This window comes from Vicia villosa, linkage group LG1, assembly GCF_029867415.1.
Source record: "Vicia villosa cultivar HV-30 ecotype Madison, WI linkage group LG1, Vvil1.0, whole genome shotgun sequence".
NCBI lineage: Eukaryota > Viridiplantae > Streptophyta > Magnoliopsida > Fabales > Fabaceae > Vicia > Vicia villosa.
In genome coordinates, this window is record NC_081180.1 from 157,845,381 (window position 1) to 157,863,825 (window position 18,445).

Genomic DNA, 18,445 nt, shown 5'->3' on the forward strand with positions numbered 1-18,445 from the left:
ATTGAAAAAAATGAGAAATTTTTTCAAGACATTCAAAACCGAATTATTTACATATTCTTTTAACCAATTCAAGAGTTTTATGTTTTGAAACATAACTTTCAATCAAATATGATGCCAATAAAATATATTTAAGCTACTAACTCTTTTAATATTACACATATGCATTAGGAATATGCATTAGGAACTTTATTTTCTGGCTTTCTATAAAATGGTGGACAATCTTCAATCATCTAGAGTAACAAAAAACAATTATGTTCTGGTCAATATTTTTCCAGCATCTCCATGAATAACAATAACCCACTAATAATTGTCAACCTGTATATTCCTATTCTATATATCTACATTTAAAGTGGGCTTAAAACTATCCATAAATAAAATTATCACAACACAAGATTGTTTAGAAAATAATAATTACAGTTAATTAAGAAACAATTGATCCAAGTTTGTTTTTAAAGAAAAATAACATAACTGTTACAAAATTGAATTTACTCTTAAAGTGAAATAGAATGAAAACAATGAGAAATTAGAGACTCATCTCTTTGATTTCCTAACAGACAGTGCGTGTTTCGTATCATGGATTTGCCACCATAGTTTTGTATAAGATACACTCTATAATTTTTGCAAAATCACAGTAGCTCGTTGCTATTCCGTCAAATTCGCCACAAATCCAATCATGCAGAGTCTTAGTATCAATCACATCACACCTTCATCCCAAATCATTTTGCTTGCTAATGCTTTCTATTAGAAAGGCCTCGATCGAACCTTCAGGTTTGCATGCCATTGCAATAGCATCCATACTATCGAAGTTCCTATTAGTAACATGAGATTAGGTTAAATATTAAAATGATTCATGTTTATGGTCATGAACTAAGATGAGATGAACGGTAAAATTGATGTTAAAATTCATGTTTGGAGGTAAAAATTCCCAATCCCAGCATCAAATTAGAACCTATTTTAGAACAAAATCAGTTTTCTTTCCGAAGAGGTTCTAGTTGATAGAGGGACAGTGAGACTTAGCAAACTACTTAAATATTCACGACTACAACTTCACAAAATTTTCTAAAGAATATTGATCTTTATATGGACCAAAATTGACCATATAAGTTCATTCCTGGAACAACAATAGCAGCAAGTTTTAATAATTCTAGGGTACCTCTAATGATTTAAAATTGGCCAAATAAGTTTCATCTCCTATTTAGGCGTACTTGTTCTAACTTGTTAGGAAAGCAGCACATTTTTACTAACAGTTGTAAAAATACAAACGATTGTTGAACCACAAGTATTCATATGCGCTTTTTCTGTTATTCAGTGTTATACTTAACTATGATGATGCAATGTTATGAATAAATTTATTAAAATTATTCAAACATTGAGAGTGAACAAATTATGTTAAGTGCAGAAGTTGTGCATATTCTAAGAAAACATTTATTGTAATTTTCAACTTGTCCATTCTTAATGTCTTATAAACATATTGAGAAACAAATTGAAGTAAATTCTGATTCATACTTTTTAAAAGGCAGAGAAACTGTGATAAAAAAAAAGGCAGAGAAACTATTTAATTTATTAGCTATTGTTGTTTTACGGATTTGAAAAATTTGAGACTGAAAAAATTACCAAGGGGGAACATCTTTTACAAAACAAAAATACACTAAATAAAAGGTCTTCTTATAGTAAAACTAACTTGTCATCAGTTTCCTGAGGTAAATCGATTAATATTAGTCACTGTGGTGAGCTTCGGGTGAGTTCCTGTCTGAAACAAAGGCAAATTAAAAAGACAAAAAATAACTCAAAAAGATTGTAAATAACACAGAAATGGCAGTAATATTATAATAAGAAGCAAGAAAAAAAGAAAAAAAAGAGACCTCAAATACATATTGTTCTGCAGGTAATCCAAAAAGCATCCCACTCCATTGGATGCAAGCTAGCTAGAATATCAGTGGCAGTGTATCCAAGCGGATGTCCAACATGTAAACCAGCTCCACTGCAACAACAAAAAAGCACAAATCATAATCTAAATTTCAGTAATTCTCAATATGAATCGAAAAATAGAATAATCGAAGTAACTACAATTCAAAACCTAGGGTAAGGGAACATATCAAGAATGTAATATTTAGGTTTTGACATATTGATATCATCATCGAGGGTTCTGAAAGTGTTGTGTTGCTCCCAAACCGCTGCCACTTGGGTTCAATTTCATGGAAAGGATAAGCTCTGGGAAGAGAGATTAAGAAAGAACAACAAAATCAGAAAGATCTAACCCATTTCTGCAGATCTCAATGAACGACCGGACCGTTCAACATCAACAACGTGAATCATCAGTTTTAAAAAACGCAAGCAACATCATCATCAGTTCCCAAATTGTGAATCATCACTGCCGCCACCGTTAGCGAATCGGAAGGAGAGAAGATGAAACGAAGGTTGGGATTGCCGGAGAAGATGAAGAGAGCCACCACCGCTCTTGAGCTTGAGGGAAGGAGGACAGAAAGGATGAGCCGCCGTTGTGATTTGATCGAAGAAAACAGCGGAGGGTGAGGTTTTTATAGCATTGTCGCAGTTTCAATGGTTAAGGGTTTGTTGGAGAATGAATTGTGATGCTCCCAATATTTATAGACTATAAAAACACACTAAAAATAGCTTCCTAATTGATGTCAGATGAATCGATTCACCGAAGCATTTGAAAACATCAAAAATTTGATGAATCAGGAATTGGAAAAGAGAAAGCATTAATTTACGGAAGACCCGATGATGATTGGAAGTGGAAGGGATGGATTCAGTATTCAAGAATGCAGGTTTCAAGCGTGCATATTTTCTTTTTGGGGTGATGATTATTTGCTTGGAGAAGGTGAATCAACACAGCAATATTTTCAATACAAAAGCCAATAATTAAGATAAAGTAAACTAATAACAAATAATTAATAATTATTTTAATAAGATTGATATAAATGGAAACATTTCCTATAATAGAAATAACACAAATAGAATACTCTCTAAAATGATGACACTTGGCAAACTTGTCAAAGTTCTCATCTTGCTTTTTTATTATGAATAATTATTTTAATAAGATTGATATAAATGGAAACATTTCCTATAATAGAAATAACAAAAATAGAATACTCTCTAAAATGATGACACTTGGCAAACTTGCCAAAGTTCTCGTCTTGCTTTTTTATTATGAATTATGAATGATAATTCATGATTTTTAAAAGTCACAAAACAATTTTAAACCAATTAAAACTCAAAGAAAATGGGAGAAAATATTAAATATATCAAATGATAAAATAAAAATATGAAAAAATAGTCATAAAATCATGATTTAAAGTATTTTTGGTATTTTTCATAAATTTTGAAATTAAAATGAAGAAGATATGAATTTTTGAAGTTTAAATCAAATAAAATAAATAAAAAAAGAAATTAAATCAGAAAATATAAGAAGCGTTGGATTGAGAGCTCATTAAATGACTGGCAAATCTAATGGCTCTAAGATGCGCTTCCATGATTGACCTGAGTCAAAACACATTCATGATGCAAAAAAGAGTCAAATCAATCAAAACATTTCAAATTGCTCATTTTCATTGGTTGAGGGTGACACGTAGGTCATCTTCAACCTCTAGCCAATGAATTCAAGAGGAATTCTGCAGAAATCATAGATCCTTCAAAATGTAACCAAATCAAGTGCTAGTGGTATCATTGTGTCTGTCTCTCCTAGATGATCTCAGCCACATAATCGTGAAACATTTATTCAAACTACAATGCACTCGATTTGAAGAAAATCAGAAGAGGTTAAAACTGAAATTCTCAGAAACAAATGCATCAAACTAAACGAAACCCTAAAATTAATTGTGCAGTGAGCATCAGTGAACCAAATGCTTCATGTTAGCCACAAATGTGAGTTAATTTGGTGGAGATTTCTACCTGAGTGAAGAGGTCGAAAGCTTCTGAAAATGAACTTCAATCTCTTGATTTAGTGGATGATTCTTGCTCTAAAGAGTCTGGTTAGCTTTAGAGAAGTTCAATGAAGCTAACTGAACAAAGATTTTATTGAATTAGGGTGAGGAAAGAAGAAAATGAAAATACAAATTCAGAGTTCGTGTGGGATCTAAACCGGGTTCTTTTGGCTCTCAAAAGCTTGGGAAATGAATGGAATATGATCCTCTATTTATAGCTGAGCTCAGGAAATCAAAAAGCGTGTGAAATGATCAGAAATTGAGTGAATTCGTGTGAAAGTTGAAACATGAAATGTGTGACTTGTAATTCCATCAAAGCGCAACCAAAACTTGCGTTCCAAAGCACTAAACATCTTCTGGAAGGTTACTAATGATGTTTAGGAGAAAAAACGCGTGCCACATAGTTTAATTTCAAGTAATTTGAAGATTGTCCAAACTGATCATGTGCTTACTTCAACCTTAAGGCACCATGTTCAAACCAAGGCCATTTGAAATTGGCTCGTGCATTTCATGATTTTATTTGAGCCAAATACTCTCCTTGTCATGAAGAACACAATGCAAAAAGAATGGGATCAATTGGGTACTCGAGGAGGAAGATATGATCATAAGGTTTTAAGAAAAAACTTTAAATCGTGGGCTATGCCTTGCATCAAATAGGTCATGCCCAAGTTTTGTGCACAAAGCGCTTGCAATTTTTGAATGCCTTTGAGCATGAATTTGACTTGGTCCTTTGAAGATGAAATGCTCTACTATTCAAGATGAAAATTTGGCAAAAAGAACCGCCCACAAATTGTATAAAATGAGAGAGTTGTGCACTTTTGAAGCTCTAAAGACTCAAGTTTCTAAAGACAAATGGTTCTGAATACTAAGTGCTGAAGACTCTGAAGACGAAGTTATGAAGACTTGAATTTTTGAAGAATAAGATTTCAAAGAAAAGTGTTGAAGTCTCGAGACAAGGTTCTAAGAGAACAAGTTCTAAAGAATGAAGACTTAATCATGTGAAAACTCAAGTGTAACTACTCTACTCATGCTTCAACCATTAACCATCAAAAGCCTCTGAAGCTGGGAAGTCAAATGTTACCATTAACAATGATAAGTACACAGTACATAAAAGCTTTATTCCACTACCTCTCCATCAGTTTGTGTTGTGAAAAGAACAAGCATGGTAGTACTACTCTAAAAATCATTATGTAACGACTCTATTTATAGTCAGTTGTTCCAAAACGGTTATTCTTCAACGGATCTATTCTCTTTGGCTATAAAAGAAGAATATCATATACTTTATTGTTGTTGGCGCTATTTCTATCAGAATATAACCAAACCATCTGTTAGAACAAGATTTGTTCTGATCAATATTCTTAGTTTTGATGATAACAAGGATATGAATTTTGTGTGAGATAATGTGGTACTCTAATACATTGCAATTTCCCTTTCAGGAAATATATAAAGAGTATGCACAAATCAGCGCTCAGAAGCTTTGTCTCAGAAGGTTCAGCATGCAACATCAGAACATGGTCTGGCAAGACATCAGAAGATGGTCAAGGCAGAATCAGAACATGGGTCTATGGAAGCATCAGAAGAACTTGAGAGCAGAAGCAGAAGCACTGAAGTTCTCATGGTATCACGCTCAGAAGCACTTCAAGGTCAGAAGACAAGAAGATGCTATGCACCAAGCTGTTTGACTCTGATGATATTCAAACATTGTATACACAAACATCAGATCAGAAGAAAGTACAGGTGGTAGGCTACGCTGACTGACAAAAGGAACGTTAGAAGCTATTAACTGCAACGTCAGTAGTCACAGCAAACGCAAGGCTCGAGGTAGTTGACAAAAGAGTGAAACATTAAATGCAATGCTGTACGGAATACGCAAAGCATTAAATGCTCCCAACGGTCATCTTCTCAAGTGCTTATAAATATGAAGTTCTGATGAGAAGCAAGGTTACCAATTCTTGACGATTTCTGTGAATATTAACTTGCTGAAACGCTGTTCAAATCAAAGCTCTCAAACTTCATCTTCATCAAAGCTCACTACATTGCTGTTGTAATATATTAGTGAGATTAAGCTTAAACTTTAAGAGAAATATCACTGTTGTGCTTATAGCTTTTCAGAAGCAATTGTAATACTCTTATTTGATTACATTAATTTGTAAGTAACTAGAGTGATCAAGTGTTGATCAGGATACTCTAGGAAGTATTAGCTTGTATCTAAGCAGTTGTAACTAGAGTGATCACGTGGTGGTCAGGATACTCTAAGAAAGTCTTAGCTTGTGTCTAAGCATTTGTTCCTAGAGTGATCAGGTTGTGATCAGGATACTCTAGAAGACTTAGTCGTGGGCTAAGTGGAAAACCATTGTAATCTGTTGCGATTAGTGGATTAAATCCTCAGGTGAGGTAAATCACTCCGTGGGGGTGGACTGGAGTAGTTTAGTTAACAACGAACCAGGATAAAAATAACTGTGCAATTTGTTTTTATCGTTCAAGTTTTTAAGACTACACTTATTCAAACCCCCCCTTTCTAAGTGTTTTTCTATCCTTCAATTGGCATCAGAGCGCCGGTTCTAAGGTGCAAACACTTAACCGTGTTTAGAAAAGATTCAGGAAGAGAAAAACGCTTCAGTAAAAAATGGCTGGTGAAATTCCAACAAATACATCTGCATCTACATCTGGCTCTGCTGAGCAATACAATGGTAACAATGGTTATACTAGACCACCAGTATTTGATGGTGAAAACTTTGAATATTGGAAAGATAAACTGGAAAGTTACTTTCTTGGTCTAGATGGTGAACTATGGGATATTCTGATGGATGGTTACAAACATCCAGTGAAAGCTAGTGGCGTAAGGCTTACAAGGCAAGAAATGAATGATGATCAGAAGAAGCTTTTCAAGAATCATCATAAATGTAGAACTGTTTTGCTGAATGCTATCTCTCATGCTGAGTATGAGAAGATATCTAACAGGGAAACGGCCTATGATATATATGAGTCATTGAAAATGACCCATGAAGGAAATGCTCAAGTCAAGGAGACTAAAGCTCTTGCTCTAATCCAGAAATATGAAGCCTTCAAGATGGAGGATGATGAAGATATTGAGAAGATGTTCTCAAGATTTCAAACTCTAACTGCTGGATTGAGAGTTCTGGATAAAGGCTACACCAAGGCTGATCATGTAAAGAAGATCATCAGAAGCTTACCCAGAAGATGGGGTCCAATGGTGACTGCATTCAAGATTGCCAAGAATCTGAATGAAGTTTCGTTAGAAGAGCTTATCAGTGCCTTAAGAAGCCATGAAATAGAGCTGGATGCAAATGAGCCTCAGAAGAAAGGTAAGTCTATTGCGTTAAAATCAAATGTTAAAAAATGTACTAACGCTTTTCAGGCTAGAGAAGAAGATCCTGAAGAATCAGAATCTGAAGAAGAAGATGAACTGTCCATGATCTCCAGAAGGGTAAACCAACTCTGGAAGAGCAAGCAAAGGAAGTTCAGAGGCTTCAGAAGTTCAAAGAGATTTGAACGAGGAGAATCTTCTGGTGACAGAAGATCTGACAAGAAGAAGGCTGTCTGCTATGAGTGCAATGAGCCTGGACATTACAAGAACGAGTGTCCAAAACTTCAGAAGGAGAATCCCAAGAAGAAGTTTCATAAGAAGAAAGGTCTTATGGCAACATGGGATGATTCTGAATCAGAATCAGAATCAGACTCTGAAGGAGAGCAAGCCAACTCTGCGCTGATGGCTACAGAAGATGATGGATCAGAATCTACATCAGAATCAGATTCTGAAGAGGTATTTTCTGAACTATCTAGAGAAGAGTTAGTTTCCAGTTTAACAGAACTTCTGGAACTCAAGGCTCATCTTAGTATCAAATACAAAAAGCTGAAAAAGCAGTTTGAATTTGAAACTAAGAAGCTGGAATTGGAAAATTCTGAACTGAAGGAAAAAGTTTTAAATCTATCCAAAGATAGTGGATCTCCTTCAGAAACAGAAAAATTCATTCCTAGCATGAATCATATTCTGAAAGAATATGACTCGAGCTTCAGAAAGTTCTTATCTAGAAGTATTGGCAGAAGTCATCTTGCTTCTATGATATATGGTGTTTCTGGAAACAGAAGGTTTGGTTTTGGCTATGAGGGTGATACCTCACATAAATTTGAACCTGTTGATGATCTGAAGATCACATACAAGCCATTGTATGATCAATTCAAATATGGCCATGCACATGATATTAGGCTCACTTCACATGCACAGAGCTTTAACACTGTTCACACCAAGAAGCATGTGACACATCCTAAGAAAAATCATGCTGACAAACCTAAAGAATATCATGTTGTTCCTCCTGTTAAATATTTTGCTAAACCCAAGTTCAATCAGAACTTGAGGAGAACTAACAAGAAAGGACCCAAGAAATTGTGGGTACCTAAGGAGAAGATAATTTCTGTTGCAGATATCCTTGGCGGTAAAAAGGACAAAAAGAAAAATGTCATGGTACCTGGACTCTGGATGCTCGCGACACATGACAGGAAGAAGGTCTATGTTCCAAGACCTGGTGCTTAAATCTGCTGGAGAAGTGAAGTTTGGAGGAGATCAGAAGGGCAAAATTATTGGCTCAGGAACTATAAAGTCTAGTAACTCTCCTTCCATAACTAATGTACTTCTAGTAGATGGATTAGCTCATAACTTATTATCCATAAGTCTATTAAGTGACAATGGTTATGACATAATCTTTAATCAAAAGTCTTGCAAGGCTGTAAGTCAGAAGGATGGCTCAATCCTATTTACAGGCAAGAGAAAGAACAACATTTATAAGACAGATCTTCAGGATCTTAAGAATCAGAAGGTGACTTGTCGTATGTCTGTTTCTGAAGAGCAATGGGTCTGGCACAGAAGATTAGGACATGCTAGTTTGAGAAAGATTTCTCAGATTAACAAACTAAATCTTGTCAGAGGACTCCCTAATCTGAAATACAAATAAGATGCTCTTTGTGAAGCATGTCAGAAGGGCAAGTTCTCCAAACCTGCATTCAAGTCTAAGAATGTTGTCTCTTCCTCAAGGCCGTTAGAACTTTTGCACATTGATCTGTTTGGCCCAGTTAAAACAGCATCTGTCAAAGGGAAGAAATATGGATTAGTCATCGTTGATGATTATAGCCGCTGGACATGGGTAAAGTTCTTAAAACACAAGGATGAGTCTCATTCAGTGTTCTTTGAATTCTGCACTCAGATCCAATCTGAGAAGGAGTGCAAAATCATAAAGGTTAGAAGTGATCATGGTGGCGAATTTGAGAACAGATTCTTTGAGGAGTTCTTCAAAGAAAATGGTATTGCCCATGATTTCTCTTGTCCTAGAACTCCACAGCAAAATGGAGTTGTAGAGCGAAAGAATAGGACTCTACAAGAAATGACCAGAACCATGATCAATGAAACCAATATGGCTAAGCATTTCTGGGCAGAAGCAATAAACACTGCGTGTTATATTCAGAATAGAATCTCTATAAGACCTATTCTAAATAAGACTCCTTATGAATTGTGAAAGAACAGAAAGCCCAACATTTCATATTTCCATCCTTTTGGATGTGTTTGTTTTATTCTGAATACTAAAGATCATCTTGGTAAGTTTGATTCTAAAGCACAAAAGTGTTTCCTTCTTGGATATTCTGAACGCTCTAAAGGCTACAGAGTATACAATACTGAAACATTGACTGTAGAAGAATCAATCAATATCAGGTTTGATGATAAGCTTGGTCTTGAAAAACCAAAGCAGTTTGAGAATTTTGCAGATTTTGATATTGATATATCAGAAGCAGTAGAACCAAGAAGCAAAGCTGCAGAAGCTGGCAGTCTCAGAAGCAATGGATCAGAAGATCAAGTTGCTGCATCTTTAGAGAATCTCAGGATTTCTGAAGAGCCAACAGTCAGAAGATCACCTAGACTTGCTTCAGCTCATTCAGAAGATGTGATCCTTGGGAAGAAAGATGATCCCATCACAACAAGGGCATTCCTTAAGAACAATGCAGAATGTCAATTAGGTCTTGTTTCTTTGATCGAGCCAACTTCTGTTGATCAAGCTCTAGAAGATCCAGACTGGATAATTGCCATGCAAGAAGAACTCAATCAGTTTACAAGGAATGATGTATGGGACTTGGTTCCTAGACCAAAAGGATTTAACATCATCGGCACTAAGTGGGTATTCAGAAACAAGCTAAGCGAGAAGGGAGAAGTGGTAAGAAACAAAGCCAGACTGGTTGCTCAAGGTTATAGTCAGCAAGAAGGGATTGACTACACAGAAACCTTTGCACCAGTGGCCAGGTTAGAATCTATTCGTCTATTAATTTATTTTGCCACTCAACATAACATCACTCTTTATCAGATGGATGTCAAGAGTGCCTTCTTAAATGGTTATATAGATGAAGAAGTTTATGTCCATCAACCTCCTGGTTTTGAAGACTCCAAGTCTCCGAATCATGTTTTTAAATTAAAGAAATCATTATACGGATTGAAGCAAGCTCCTAGAGCTTGGTATGAACGTTTAAGTTCTTTCCTTCTGGAAAATGGTTTCACTAGAGGAAAAGTGGACACTACTCTCTTTTGTAAAACCTTTAAAAAGGATATTTTAATATGTCAAATATATGTTGATGATATCATCTTTGGAACATCTAATGCTACACTTGGAAAGGAGTTTGCTGAGTCTATGCAGGCTGAATTTGAAATGAGCATGATGGGAGAACTCAAATATTTCCTTGGGATTCAAATCAACCAAACTTCTGATGGAACCTATATTCATCAAACGAAGTATGTGAAAGAACTTCTGAAGAAGTTTAATCTTTCTGAAAGTAAAGAAGCCAAAACTCCTATGCATCCAACATGTATCCTAGGTAAGGATGAGGTAAGTAAGAAGGTAGATCAGAAGCTGTACAGAGGTATGATTGGATCTCTTCTATATCTAACTGCTTCTAGACCTGACATTCTCTTCAGTGTTTGTTTATGTGCTAGATTCCAATCAGATTCGAGAGAATCTCATTTAACTGCAGTTAAGAGAATTCTGAGGTATCTGAAAGGTACTACTAATGTTGGTTTAGTTTACAGAAAATCCAAAGATTACAACTTAGTAGGATTCTGTGATGCTGACTATGCTGGAGATAGAATAGAAAGGAAGAGTACTTCTGGAAGTTGTCAATTTCTTGGAAGTCACCTGATCTCATGGTACAGCAAGAAGCAAGCTACTATTGCCCTCTCAACAACAGAAGCAGAATATGTTGCTGCTGCTGGTTGTAGCACACAAATGCTCTGGATGAGAAGTCAGCTAGAAGATTATCAGATATATGAGAGTAACATTCCTATTTTCTGTGATAATACTTCTGCTATATGTTTATCTAAGAATCCTATCTTACATTCAAAAGCTAAACATATTGAGATTAAACATCATTTCATAAGGGACTATGTTCAGAAGGGTGTTATATCTTTAAACTTTGTGGATACAGACCATCAATGGGCTGATATCTTTACAAAACCCCTTGCTGAAGATAGGTTTAAGTTCATTCTGAAGAATATCAGTATGGATTTATGCCCAGAATGAGTAGATGAGAAGATCTTATGTATGAGTATCTTCTGAAATGAGATTGGATTAGTCTTTTATAAGAAGTTCTGATTGTAATCAATTAGAAGTAGTGATTCTGTTATTACTAACGTTTCATTGTCTAAGTTGACTCAGAATCTCTTTAAAAGTAAAACAGCTGTAACTGGCTATCCAGATGGTAAACACGTGTTCACTAATTCTGGACAAGCGTGCGTGCAGTTGAGGGGACGCCTACTTAGGTAACTCTGCTAATCACTTATTTTGTCATTATTATCTCTCCTCACGTCACGTAACATTAAATGCCATTCATCATTTCAGTTTCTCTTTATACCCTTCAAACGTTTCGTTTTCCTCTATTTATTTCTCTCTCTCTCTCTCTCTCTCTTTATCTGCATTTTGCAAAAACCCTAGTTTATTCATCTTCAACCTAGCATTCATCATGAATCCTTTTCAAGTTCCTCCCAACAAGCATTCAACAGACAAGAGGTTTCTCCACTAAAAACTCGCTACATTCCTCCATCAGAAATGGAAGTTTTGTGTAAATCTTCTGTGGACTCTGATGACTTGGGTGCTTATGGTTTCAAACCAAAAACGAAGACGAAGGCTCAAGGGTTGTAGTCCTTAAGTCCTTGTAGTTTTCTTTGTTTGTTGCATCTGCTTATTCTGCATACATCTTTTGTAATTCTGTTTGCTTAATCAATGAAAAGTTTGATTCTGTTTCTTTCCTTTGTCGTTTTCTACATCTGAATCTTTTATATTCTTTTTGATGTTATGACAAAAAGGGGGAGAAAATATATGATAAATGATCTGATTAATATTATCAGTTACCGGGTAAAAGACCCCACATTACTAACAGAACACGCAAAGTTCTATGTTTTAAGTTGTGCTGTTGCAGGAATTGAAGATTCTCTTTAAAGATTAACATAAGAAGCAACAAGATGAATCAAGCTCTTGGATTCTTGAAGCAAGCTGAGTGCTATGAAGCTTCAGAATCAGAAGCAAGAAGGAAGAATGTTCAGATATTCTGATGATAGAATATGATCTGAAACATTATGTCTATTTGTTCTGATACATTCTATATGGCTCTGATACATATTATGTGTTCTGAAACATATTCTATGTTCTGACTCATTCATGCTGACTTTTGTCGTTTAGTTTTGTTCTGTAACATTTCAGGATGTAGAGATGCTCTGATGATGCTCTGGTACATTCAACAATGTTCTGATACAATCTAGCATGAAGTGATGAAAGAAGAAATTCAAGCTCTGAAGCTGTCCAAATGGAAGCAAGAATCAGAAGCTGTGGATGTTCTGAAGATCTAAAGAAATTCAAGTTCTGAAGCTGTCCGATGGAAGCAGAAGTCAGAAGCTGTGAATGCTCTGAAGATCAAAGAAATTCAAGTTCTGAAGCTGTCCGATGGAAGCAGGAATCAGAAGCTGTGAATGTTCTGAGGATCTAAAGAAATTCAATGTTCTGAAGCTGTCCTATGGAAGCAGAAATCAGAAGCAGTGAATGTTCTGAAGTTCAAGCATATGTGAACGTCTCTACTGAAATACTCAGGGAAGTCTTTTATTTATAAAATTCTCCTAGTATTAATTTCAGGGGGAGATTGTTAATCTCAGGGGGAGACATATTCACATGCTTATGCTATAGCTGTGTAAATTGTCTTTAGCCGTCCGTTCTTTCTGATCGCAAATTCATATCATTTATATATGTTTTTGTCATCATCAAAAAGGGGGAGATTGTTAGAACAAGATTTGTTCTGATCAATATTCTTAGTTTTGATGATAACAAGGATATGAATTTTGTGTGAGATAATGTGGTACTCTAATACATTGCAATTTCCCTTTCAGGAAATATATAAAGAGTATGCACAAATCAGCGCTCAGAAGCTTTGTCTCAGAAGGTTCAGCATGCAACATCAGAACATGGTCTGGCAAGACATCAGAAGATGGTCAAGGCAGAATCAGAACATGGGTCTATGGAAGCATCAGAAGAACTTGAGAGCAGAAGCAGAAGCACTGAAGTTCTCATGGTATCACGCTCAGAAGCACTTCAAGGTCAGAAGACAAGAAGATGCTATGCACCAAGCTGTTTGACTCTGATGATATTCAAACGTTGTATACACAAACATCAGATCAGAAGAAAGTACAGGTGGCAGGCTACGCTGACTGACAAAAGGAACGTTAGAAGCTATTAACTGCAACGTCAGTAGTCACAGCAAACGCAAGGCTCGAGGTAGTTGACAAAAGAGTGAAATATTAAATGCAATGCTGTACGGAATACGCAAAGCATTAAATGCTCCCAACGGTCATCTTCTCAAGTGCTTATAAATATGAAGTTCTGATGAGAAGCAAGGTTACCAATTCTTGACGATTTCTGTGAATATTAACTTGCTGAAACGCTGTTCAAATCAAAGCTCTCAAACTTCATCTTCATCAAAGCTCACTACATTGCTGTTGTAATATATTAGTGAGATTAAGCTTAAACTTTAAGAGAAATATCACTGTTGTGATTATAGCTTTTCAGAAGCAATTTTAATACTCTTATTTGATTACATTAATTTGTAAGTAACTAGAGTGATCAAGTGTTGATCAGGATACTCTAGGAAGTCTTAGCTTGTGTCTAAGCAGTTGTAACTAGAGTGATCACGTGGTGGTCAGGATACTCTAAGAAAGTCTTAGCTTGTGTCTAAGCATTTGTAATCTGTTGTGATCAGGATACTCTAGAAGACTTAGTCGTGGGCTAAGTGGAAAGCCATTGTAATCTGTTGCGATTAGTGGATTAAATCCTCAGGTGAGGTAAATCACTCCGTGGGGTGGACTGGAGTAGTTTAGTTAACAACGAACCAGGATAAAAATAATTGTGCAATTTGTTTTTATCGTTCAAGTTTTTAAGACTACACTTATTCAAACCCCCCCTTTCTAAGTGTTTTTCTATCCTTCACCATCAACCAGTATAATTACAACAAGAACAACTGCCTCCAAATGGCTTTTGTATCATATTGTCAATTATAAAATGATCACTTAAGCTCTTCAATTAAAAACACACAATTTGAATGTTCAGAGGTGATCATTAAAGTATGAAGAACAAAGGTTGTTGTCCAGAAAGTTCTCAGAAGAATAAATAAAAAAACATTCTTCTCTCTGCAACATCAACATTAACAAAGCTGTCAGAAGCTTATGAAGGAGAAGACGTAAAAAGTTCAAGTGATATGGGTTGTTGCCCGTGAATAAGCTACTTGAAGAAAAGAAAACCTCACACCAAGCTACAATATAATTTAATATTGTTATGCTTGTGTAGAAGCACTTATATTATAAACAAACTCTGATTCAAACGGTTGTTTGATTTTGCCTCAAGAGACCTGTGGGTCAGTAGTTTTGGGTGAAGGTGGAGAAAAACACAAGAAAAGGGGGGTTTGAATTGTGTTCTTTAAAATTTTATTTCCCTATCCATAAATCTTTTATTTCTTCTTAGTATCTCATTTTCTGGATATGCTTAGATCATTGTTGCGGAAGTATGTTAGAGATAACACGACATAACCAATGAGATACATATTCAACTTAACTTCTTAACTCCATCAAAACTTCTGACTTTGCTCAGTGCAGTTCTGAAGATATTCTGCGTGAATGTTCTGAGTTAAATGAATGATGCAGAAGATAAAAGACACATTCATTTTTATCCTGGTTCACCTTCTCAATAAGGCTACCTCCAGTCCACCCTCCTCAGGTGATTTTGACTCTCTCATCAGAGGACTTAATCCATTATAACCAAACTTGATTACAACTACATGATCAACTAATTCTGATAAAGTATCCCATATGAAGTGAGATCTTGATGATACTACATTGAAACGAGTTCTGTAACTTGTTCAGAAGATAAAAGTTCAGAATATCAGTGGATTGAAGGTTACCTTCAGAAGTCAGATGGATAATAAAGGATTAAGAAATCATCTGAAGAAAAGACTAATTCTAGATATCAAAGTTTAAAAGAAACTTACACTCTTCATAATCAGAAAAATACCAGTTCATAACCTCTGATAGACTACTCGAAAGAAAGCAGATGCGGAACAGAGCTGATCATAAGCTTTATCAAAGATAAGCCAAATTCAAAGCCAGAAGATAAAGCAGTCAGGTAAAGAATCACAATAAAGATCTTAGAATCTCAAAGGTATGATTTTATTTTTAGAATTTCTGACAAAACTTTTTGTTCAAAATCCTAAATAATATAGTCGTATAGGCTTTCTTGAGAATGACCAAAAATCTTACGTATGATAAATCTGTGTGGTGATAGTTTTACTTATAGAATCTATACTTAATATCTTTGTGTTTGTCAGATTTTTGTTTTGTCTTCCTGAATGATCATTTGTTTAAAGTCGTAGTTGTAACCTACATGGTACCCTATTTCTTTTGAAGACTGGTTTACTCCATTCCTTTTCGATGAAATTCTTGTCTCTTATATGTCAGTGATTTATGTCACTCATCGTATGGTACAACTCGTATCACCTCCCATGTATGCAACTATATAAGCACTATCTTGATTTATGGTGTTTTACCATATCTATCGTTTCTTCTAATAAATTCTTGCCTATTAATACTCCTTCTTTATGCCTCCACAAACCTTTCGTGGAAATGAAGATCTGCTTGAACTTGTCATTGAAAAGCAAATTGAAATTATGGTTATTAACAGTAGCATTGCTTGTAATATCTCAGATGTAAACCTTGTTAAGGAATTTGGAAGCATGCATTTCTTGACTGTGAGGATGCTTCCATATCTTATTATATTTTTGAGATCCCCCTTACCATTAACCTTTTCTTAATCGTTCTTGCTACTGGGTGTGAGGATATAGGTGTCACTGTTGAATCTGTCAAAGCCAAATCTACTATGTCTGACAAATTTCCCTCTCTTCATGACTTGTCGTAAAGATATGAACCTCTCAATCCTAAGAATTTTTTACCCATTCCTCATGCTTGGTTCAAATTACTGTTGTCTAACTTTCTTCCTAGAGGGGAAAATCAAGATTTTATGAGATATGATGATCAAGTTCTCATCTATCTTCTGATGAATGATGTTCGAGTGAACTTACCTATGTCTATCTTTAAATATCTGTGGAAATCTATCTCTGATTATAGATATCGCATTAAGTCCTACATTCCTTATGGAAGAGTTCTACATGAGATATTCTTTCAAGAAGGAATAGTGGACATGATCAAGGAAGCAATAGTAAAAGATTGCCCAGAAAGTTTTCCTGAGTCTTGTCTGCTTAAAACCAAGTGTGATGTCTTTAGGGGTTAGAAAAATATGACTAGTCTTATTTAATATGTGTGTCTTTCATGTATGTCCTTATTGTTTGATCTATTGTTGTATTTGTGTGTGTGTGTGTGTGTGTGCTATTTGCTTTAATTAATGAAGTTTTCTTTTCAATTATTTAGTAGTTTATTTTGATAAATTCATCATCATTTTTTTAAATAATCAATATCTAAAATCAAGAAAAATAATTGTTCATTTCTTTCAAATACACGCTACAATATAGCTTAGGTAGGATTTTAGACTGCTAACGTGTGTCAGTTACCTTAGTCATTATTAGGAGTTAGTTGTTCAAAGTTCCTTTATTTGTAAGTTATCATAAACATGATTATTAATTCTTTTCCTTTTCAAAGCATTTGTGTCTCCTAGACTTCCCTTGGCATTTATAACCTACTTTGAAAATAGAATCAATTACTCAATATATACCTCTCGAGAATAGTTATTCTATCTCCCTTATCTTAAAGTCTCAATATCGTCCATCTGTTACCAGCTTCAATCCAAATAAGAACTCTTGAACGTTTAGTGGTGCTTTAACAATGTCTGCCAAAACCTTTCATGGAAATGAGGAAACTCTAGAAGTTATCCCAGAGAAATGACCCAATCTTGCCAGAATCAAAGAATATGGAATGAATATAATTAGGAGTATTCAAATACAATCTTGGTCTGGTTACTACACTTCTGTTAAGTGGTCCCATCTTCACCATTCTAGTAAAGTAATTTTGGAAGTTTGCCAAAATTAGTGATGATGGCAACACTATCTGGTCCGAGATCTACAGACTACCTATTGTTATCTTTGTTTCCTCTATAGCAAAGGTCACTAGATGTGTTGCTTCTGGAGTCACTGTTGATGACTATCAATTAGAACTGAGCATGGTGGAGAATTTCAAAATACTTCATGATAGTTCAGTCTTATATGAACCAACTAACCCTGAAACCCTTCTTCCGTCTACTTGGACTTGGTTTATATTTTCTCTTACCAATCTTCGACCTCGAGCAAACGGCAAGGAGCACTCTGTCTCATGACAACAAGATCTTCATCTACCTTCTGTCCTATCACTTCATAATAAATCTCCCTAAAACCATATTTAATCATATGAAACACTCAATTGAAATATCAAGATCATAGTCTCAATCCTACATTCCTTATGGAAGGATACTATCTGAGATAATATTTCGAGAAGGAGTCTGGGAAATAATAAAAAGGATTAGATTGGATCATGCATTGATTGAGACAATATGTGCTAGGGTGGACAACGTTGAAGACTTTGATGACTAAAACTTTAGCTAGTGTATTTAGAGGAAATGTGTGTTTTAGTAAGTTTTATTTTAAGCATATGTGTTTATCTCTAAAATGATGTACTTAGTCAATTCTTAATGAAATATCTTTTAAGCTCTACTCTTTTAATACTCATATTTTAACATTTTTTTCTACTTTTTTGATGATGTCAAAAAGGTGGAGAAACGTAATGATTTTGATATATCTGGAATTTGATAGAAACGTAATGATTTTGATATATCTAGAATTTGATAGATCTGGAAAGAATACAAAAATATGCATTTACATTTGACGTTTGTTTGTTTGATATTTATCCAAGGAACTTTGAACAGGTTCACTAGGCATTC

At 35.1% G+C, this 18,445-nt stretch overlaps 1 long non-coding RNA gene across 2 annotated transcripts; it reads right to left on the bottom strand.

Moving 5' to 3' along the window:
• Positions 1–428: 428 nt before the first annotated feature.
• On the bottom strand, positions 429–2,697 carry LOC131619509 (uncharacterized). Of its 2 annotated transcripts, XR_009288955.1 has the most exons (4): positions 2,078–2,697; positions 1,863–1,981; positions 1,682–1,750; positions 429–809 (listed from the first exon to the last, which is right to left on the bottom strand). It is a non-coding gene; the product is annotated as an uncharacterized LOC131619509 (long non-coding RNA). The 2 variants fall into 2 exon arrangements; XR_009288954.1 differs by having other exon boundaries at positions 1,863–2,694.
• Between the last annotated feature and the right edge of the window lie 15,748 nt (positions 2,698–18,445).